Raw genomic sequence first — 8,471 nt, 5'->3', positions numbered from 1 at the left:
GATGCCTCTTTGATGGTGTTTGGCAGTTTTATAGATGCAAGATATATTCCGACATCAAACACCCAAATAAAGAAATTTCTTCCATTGAGTGCGAGCTCAGTGAATTCTCTTTTTTTCAAGAGCAACTATTTTCTACCGGAAATAGTTTTAATGAGGACCAAGGAAAAAACATATTTTATAAAAAAAATATGGGACTTAGGATTTTTATGTAAGAAGGGTTCAAAAATAAAGATGGTCCATTTATTTTAAAGGTGGTCCAATCCAAATCCTAAGTAGGAATTAACGCTTCTGGCGTTGTTTTTTTTTTTTTTTTTTTTTTAGGAATAAAAGCAAAAATCATCTGTAAACAACGCGAAATTAATAACGCTTCTGGCGTTATGGGGCTTGTATTTACGCAAACGGTTTCGATAAGACAAAGAGACCTCCGCCAACCGCCATTATTGATCGCCGCCCTTGCCGCAGACCACCACCGGTCGTCAGTAACGCGGCCACGATCTTTGTAATAGCCGCCGCTCGCCTCTACCGCGGCCACCCATAGGGCCATCCTCACAGCCCACCATGCGATGATGGTGCAGATCAGAAAAAAAATGGGGGACGATCGGCCGAAAAAAAACGGGATCTATTTTTGTTCCTCTCCAATCACTTCTAAAAACAGGGGCTGGACTGCTGGACAGCCGCCGCAAAAAAATAGCCGCCCCATGCTGCCGCTGCAACACCTCCGACGTGGCTCAGATGACAGGCGCGACGGCGATGGAGGGGGAAGAAAGGTATGAAAAAAAAACTCATTCTAAACAATTTCTCATTGTACTAAACGAATTATCATACCAAAAATAATTAATCAATCATATTTTTCATGCCAGTATGTAAAAAATAGTGTATATATTGAAAGCAATAGAATTTTTCCGGAAAAAAAAATATATATCATATGCAAAATTCCAGACTTAGTACATCTAGCAACTAGAATTTTAGATATTGCAAGAAAAATTGTACGCATATTTGATATGAAGTCACATATAAGCATAGGCCAAAAAATTTTGGTTCCTCATCAAATATTCATCAACATCAATATTTTTGGTTCATTGCTACGAAATATATGTATTTGCACAGTAAACTTATTCATTCATGATATACATATTCACAGTAAGTATATACTTACGGATGCAGAAGTATATTATCAAAAATATATAATCATATGATCAAGTTTTCATAAATTCAAAAATGCATAAAGCATAAACACATATGATTTTGAGGCATCCGGAAAATAATAAGGCATAAAAAACTCATAAAAGTTACCGTTCACCTGGATTGAGCGTGCTGATAACGTGTTGTATTGCAAGTTTGTTTGCAGGCCTTTAGCTCGTGAAGAACAGTAAGAACAAGAAGAAGAGTAGAGACAAAATAGAGGGTTTCTTATTCCTTTATACCACACCTATGATCATTACATTAGAATGACATATATATATATTAACAAGTGTAACGGAATACAATAATGGAGACATAAAGGAAACCGTTACACAATAATGTCCACAATCATTACTATTTATAACATATTCTAATTAATAGCAACCTCAACCGAATTGGTTATACGTACAATTGGCTTAATAACTATAAAATTTTTAATTTGACTTCATGTGGTAGCTGTCTATAACCATTTGCAGTTTGAGCCGATTTATTCGGTGTTGGATAGAATCACACTGCACGTATAAGGCCGACTATGGACTTTCCGGCGTGTATATATTTTCTATTGGTCTTGTTTGATTTGTTCCTTAGAAGACTCCTATTATGTGGACTCACATTCTCTTCTGAATCTTCTTGTAATATTTATTCCCATATTTAAATTCATGATGTCGACATTTTTATGAGATTCACATAATAAATATATTTTATCATATGATGGTTTTATTAGGACCGGGTCCACCATAAACCGGGTACAGGAGTACAGAACGGGGGTAGGGCGCTAGGCCCAACACGATATGTGACCATAAACCGGGTACAGGAGTACAGAACGGGGGTAGGGCGCTAGGCCCAACACGATATGTATGGAAGCCCAAGGTACAGGCCCAAGAACCGCGACCCAAATACAAAGAATAAGGCCCACATGATGGGCTATTGCTAAATATGCTACTGCTTGGAATCGAACCCAGGTGACTAGATTGAGAGTATAAGACCAAAACTAGTAGACTATAGTGCATATCGTGTCTGAGTTGCCCCTTAGCCAAAGATCCAGGGTCCCTATTTATAGCAAGCCCCCCTCCTCCTCTAGCGTCCACGTGTCCCATGCAATCCATCCCCACTTCCCCATTTGTCGCTACACAAGCGGGCACGTTCGCCATACTTCCAGGACTCCCGCGCATACCATCCCGGTCCATCATGCTCGGCGTACCCGCCCAGCACCCCCTCGGGAGGGGGGGGGGGGTTGCCGTTGACAATCTGGGGGGCGCACTGCCCCCGCTGGCCGCGCCTCGGCCTGAGGTGGCCGGCGGGGGGTGGCCATGGCCAGTGGTGGAGGCTGCCCTGCCCGCAAATATCGCTCATATATATTTGTCGCGCCTTAATACATAATGGTTGGTGTGGGCTGATGGTTAGGCGCGCGCTTGCTATGCGGGAGGTCAAGGGGTTGAGTCCCACTGGCAGTAGTAGCGCCTTTCCTTGCCTTTTACCCATGGCCAGTGGCCTTCACTAGCCGCGGTGGTGGGGCGCTGCCGGCACGACCGGTGGCGCACTTCCCTCGCCGGCCACACCTCACCGCCGGGTGTCCGGCAGGCCACCGACCGGCCGTCGGCGTTTTATGCCCCGGAAATCCTCCGTTTTGGGCCACCACGCCCCCTTGTCTTCTTAGGCCAATAGGACTTGGGCCAATCTCCTATCATCACCACCCCACTTGGGTCAATACTATGCCAACAAAATGGTCCCCCGGGTCTCATATCCCCATCACAAGTCCCCCAGTTCTTTTAGGTATCTTGATGCCAAAAGGAAGTAGAATTCGGTATCACCACCTCCTTCCTTTCCCTTTCTCAACCTCTCGCCGCCACCTTCCATTATCACCATTGTTGTGCGTCACGCCATTACTCCGTACCTATCATCACCACCCCCACTTGGGTTAATACTATGCCAATAAAATGGACCCCCGGGTCTCATATCCCCATCACAAGTCCCCCAGTTCTTTTAGGTATCTTGATGCCTAAAGGAAGTAGAATTCGGTATCACCACCTCCATCCTTTCCCTTTCTCAACCTCTCGCCGCCACCTTCCATTATCACCATTGTTGTGCGTCATGCCATTACTCCGTACCTATCATCACCACCCCCACTTGGGTCAATACTATGCCAATAAAATGGACCCCCGGGTCTCATATCCCCATCATCATTGTTTGCCATATTGGGAATAAAAGTGATGAGTATGAATTGGGAGTATAATAGAAGTCTTTACAAATCACTAGTTATTTTCTTTACATCCTTGCTCACATTAATAATAATAATAATAATAATAATAATAATAATAATAATAATAATAATAATAATAATAATACTAATAATAATAATAATAATAATAATAATGAAAAAATGCAATTTTAGTCTCCCAATTGTTTCTTGCTAGTGATTTTAGTCCCTAACTTTTTACCGTTGCAATATATACTCCTAACTCTTCAAAAAAAGTTAGAGTTATAACTTCTGAAGCAACAAAACTATTAAACGCTATTAAAATTTAGTTAGTACATGAGAATTTTAGCAATTTTTATTATTTCTTCTTTAATTATAATCTTGTTTAGTATCGATATTTGATTTTTAAAATTAAAAAAAAAAGACATGATTTTAACAAGGTCATGTAGGGAAAATAGGAATGATGTGCGACAATTGAGAGAGGAAAATTTATTGAAGAATGTTATCAAATCTCTATTTTAGAGATGAAATACCAAAACTACCAATGTTATAAAGAATAAAGACAATAAAATTAAATTTTAAAATATCTATGAATGTACCAAGTAAAATTTTAATAGAGTTTAATAATTTTATTGCTCGATGGGTTGAAAGTGTAACTTTTATGAAGAGTTAGGGGTGTTGATTGTCATGATAAAAAGTTATGGACTAAAATCGCTAGCAATGAACAATTGATGGACTAAGATTATAATTTTTCACATAATAATAATAATAATAATAATAATAATAATAATAATAATAATAATAATAATAATAATAATGGCAAACTTGTAATTTGATTAAAAATTGAGGCCAATTGAGAAAAAAAAAATCAAAATGTTAGATCAAAAAATTTTCAACTACAAGATTTGAAAATGGCATAAGGTTAAGAGAGGTGCCACTTTTGATGGGCAAATGACAACTCTCCATTATTAGTATAGGGGAGATTAGACATTTAGCAAAAAAAAAAAAAAAAAAAAAAAAAAAAAAAAAAAAACTCATTCTCAAACGAGAATATTTTTTTTTGAGTGATACTGACTGTATTACTATGTAGTATCTGTTCATAACTATTTTCTCAACCTACTGGAGCACCTCCACTAAGGCTCGAACCCACAACCTTCCATATGGAATTGCAACCTTGGTGCTAGACCACAAGGTCTTAGCAAAAGAGAATATTTTTGTTGCAATCCCTTTTAATGTTTCAAAAAATATTTTAAAAACAAATAATAATTTTTTTAAAAAATTTGCCCCATATTTCGATAGCTCAATTGCATTAACCATGACATTTATAATAGTCTAAAAACCAGTCTATAGCCTTCCTAACAGACAAATATTTAATCTGAAAATTAATTCTAAAAATTAAAATTGAAATTAGTTCAAAATTAATTGTGTAGTATCAGAATTAAAAATCCAGAACGACAATAAGAATAGTACCTGCGAAGAGTAGTTCGAGAAATAACTACCCCGAGCAGTACCTACAAAAGGTACTTGAAAGGTTATGTATGAGAAGTCAACTTCTCGCCTAGGTCGAAGAGTCACATTTTACTCTTCGATCAAACCTGGGTTGACCAGGAGGTATAAACCTACTTCTCGGACACATCGGCCTAGGCCAAAGAGTCACATTTTACTCTTCGGTCAAACTTGGGTTGGCTGAGAGGTAAAAGCCCACTTCTCGAACAAATTAGAGAAGTTACTCTTCGGACACGCTCCGAGAAGTAGCTTCATTTCTCGGACAATGGCAAAAATATTGAAAAATATTTTCGATGCCAGTCTTTTCAGGCTAATTTTGGGATTTGATATGCATCATCCTTACTCACGAGAGAGAGCCTCTATGCTATACAATTTAACTTCCCTATAAAAGGGTCTTGTATATATAGTGGTGCAAATTCCCTTCGTTTTCCATTGTTAGACATAGTGCTTCCTAGACTTTCCACCTTCATTTTCCAACCCAAATGAGTCTACTTTGATAATCAATTTTTCATTAATCCATAATTCATTATGAGCGTACAATATAGCGATCTCTTTGTCTCACTATGCAGAACCCAAATCCACTTTGACCCGAACCAAATTAGAAGTTGACCCCACATATATTTGTACAACAAAACAGCCACTTAAAATGTCATTTCATGCTATTTTTCCAACACAAATCATGCCTAGAAAATATCTACCTTGGGATCAGTCTCAGCCAAGTCGGTTGAACAATTAGTTTGGTAATCACAAAGTTTCAAATTTTACTCTTTGTAAGAGCTATCTATTGACATTCTCGATTTAAACTAATCAGCTATGAGCAACCTAAGTTGGTTTGCTAGTTTAGCTCATTGTGGTCCTTTGGTGGTTAAGGTCACAAGGTAGATTTTGTCTAGCGGTGGTAGACTTGCATGTAAATTAAAAAAAAAAAAAATGTTTACTCTTCTTTGTCTGAATTTATACAAAATATATAGCAAAGAATTTGATTTCATTTTCATCTACTCTTCTTTGTCTGAGTTATCTCATTATGACACTTTGTATAAGTGGATTCCTATCTTTTACTCTATACTCATATTCTTGATGTTGACACTTTTTTAAGGATTCACATGATGAATATAACTTATCAGTGTTTGTCATATTAGGAGTAAAAGTAATGCAATTGATATTAACGGGGCGTTTGGTTGGAGGAAGGAAATTACGTGAGAAAGGTATTACAATTCCATGGGAGATAAATTACTGGAACTAAAGTAGAAATTTAAATTCCAGTGTTTGGTTTATAGGAATAGAATTCCCGTGTTAAATTTCAATGTTTGGTATATATGAGAATTGAAAGGGAATAACTAGTATAAAGTCGAAAATGCGTATTATTATTATTATTATTATTATTATTATTATTATTATTATTATTATGTGAAATTATTATTATTATTATTATTATTATTATTATTTTATTATTATTAATCCAAAATGACCAAATTCAAATTTTGCTTTTGAAAATTTATGTGACACGCTATAAATAAACTCTAAAATTGCATAACGAAAGCAATAAAATATATAATGGAGTTTTGAGAACACATATTTGATTGAGGTTGACCTATTGATGGACGTTATGTGTTGAGAGTAGAAGAAGACACACTATAATCAAAAGAGGGAGGTCAAACATCAATTTTAGGTTAAAAAAAGAGATGAGTAATTTTGTCACAAAGTTATATTTTTTCGTCCTAAAATCTATGGAATTGAAATACCAATGGGGGGCATGGGATTCTAATTCCATGGAAATGAGGGAATTTCAATTCCGTGGAATTTAAATTCCATCCAACCAAACGGAGAAATTTGTTTGCTTGTGAAATTATGTGGGAATTAAGTGGAAAGGGAATTGTACCCGTAATAGTACATGTAGACCTGTAGTACAACTCTTTGCAATTCACCAAAAATTTTCTTTGCATTCCTGTAATTTCAACTCACCACTATGATAATAATATTTTAATTAATTAAAAAAAAATCTCATTGAAGTTAAATGCTTTGCATTTCTCTCTCTCTGCTTGTGATGGAATAGATATTTATTTTCTTCATAAAAAATGAAGCAGAGGGATTTAATTCTATTCTATTGATTTTTCTTTTGAAAGTAGATGAGTGTGCAAATGGCTATGCCGGTCTCTCCAGGTTGTTGTTGAAAATGAAAGGACTTCAAAACAATACATTTGGGTGTTGTCAAATTTTTGGAACCAAAATCCACATAAATAGCTTTCAAAAAAAAAATTAAAAAATTGGGGGTTTATTTGAGGTGGTACAAAAATTGAAGAGGAATATTATTTTTTATTTCCTCTTCTCCGATAATCAAGATCCTTAATTTTCTCCAAGGAAAATACATTTTTTGAGTTTATTTTTCTGACATAATTGATGGATTAGATAAAAACAAATAAATCACATTAGAATAGCTAGCTTTCTTGTGAGTTGTGACATTCGTGTAGTGTCCTTCCTACCACTCTTTCATGACACCATTGATAACAATTAATATTTATGCATATTTAAAAAACATATTTACATAGGCCTATACTTATTATAATTAAACCTTTTCCTACGTTGTCTAGTATCATTTTCAGTTTGAGCCAGTTTATTCTGTGTTGGATAGAATCACAAGGCCGATCGAAAGTGGAGTTTCCTGTATATATTTTCTATTGGTCTTGTTTGATTTGTCCCTTTGTAATACTCATATTATGTGGACTCACATTCTCTACTCCTAATGTGTTTAGATAATGGACATTATGAATTAGAATAATGTAGTTTATTAGTTAAAATAATGTACTTTATGCGTTAAAAATGAACCTTCTGTGGTAAGATAATGTACTTTATGAGTTAGAATAATGTATTTTATACTTTAGATTAATGTACTTTATGAGTTATAGAAATTAAAAATGTATGTCGTAGTAGTGGAGTTAATGGCATCGTGTCTTCTTATTGAGGAGACGACGTCGTTTTGAACCGTGGTCTACTCAACGACAATAACGATTGCCACAATGCAAGATAGACCTTAATCTATGTATAATTTGTCTTCATGGACTTCATCAACATTGGGTCTATTGGGTTGTTTAAGCCTATGTATTCAAGGTAAATTTTTCTGTGGACCATGAATACATTGTACATTTTTAATATATTAAAAGTACATTATTTGTGTACTGAATGAAAATTATTTGATAGTATACAAAAGAATGTACCTTCAGTACTCAAATAATATACTTTTAGTATATTAAAATTGTATTTTTTTATTTATGATCCACACGCCTTTATAAACCATGGTACATGAAATAATGATTGTGTCATCAATATTAATTAATAACACAATAGTCAATGACTAAAAGTGAAATCCGTTCATATCAAATTAAATTCTATTGTTACATTAAGATTAATTTTTTTTTTTTTAAAGTTACTGGCTCTATTACATTGTAGTATCTGTTCATATACTTTCTCAACCTACTGAAACACAAAGAACCAATAACGCCTCCACTGAGGCTTGAACTCATAATCTTCCAAATGGAAGTCCAACCCGGATACCATTAGACCACATAGTCCTGGTAAGATTAATTAGTTT

The sequence above is a fragment of the Ipomoea nil genome, unplaced genomic scaffold (assembly GCF_001879475.1).
Source record: "Ipomoea nil cultivar Tokyo-kokei standard unplaced genomic scaffold, Asagao_1.1 scaffold1339, whole genome shotgun sequence".
Taxonomy (NCBI): domain Eukaryota; kingdom Viridiplantae; phylum Streptophyta; class Magnoliopsida; order Solanales; family Convolvulaceae; genus Ipomoea; species Ipomoea nil.
This window is presented reverse-complemented; position numbering follows the sequence as displayed.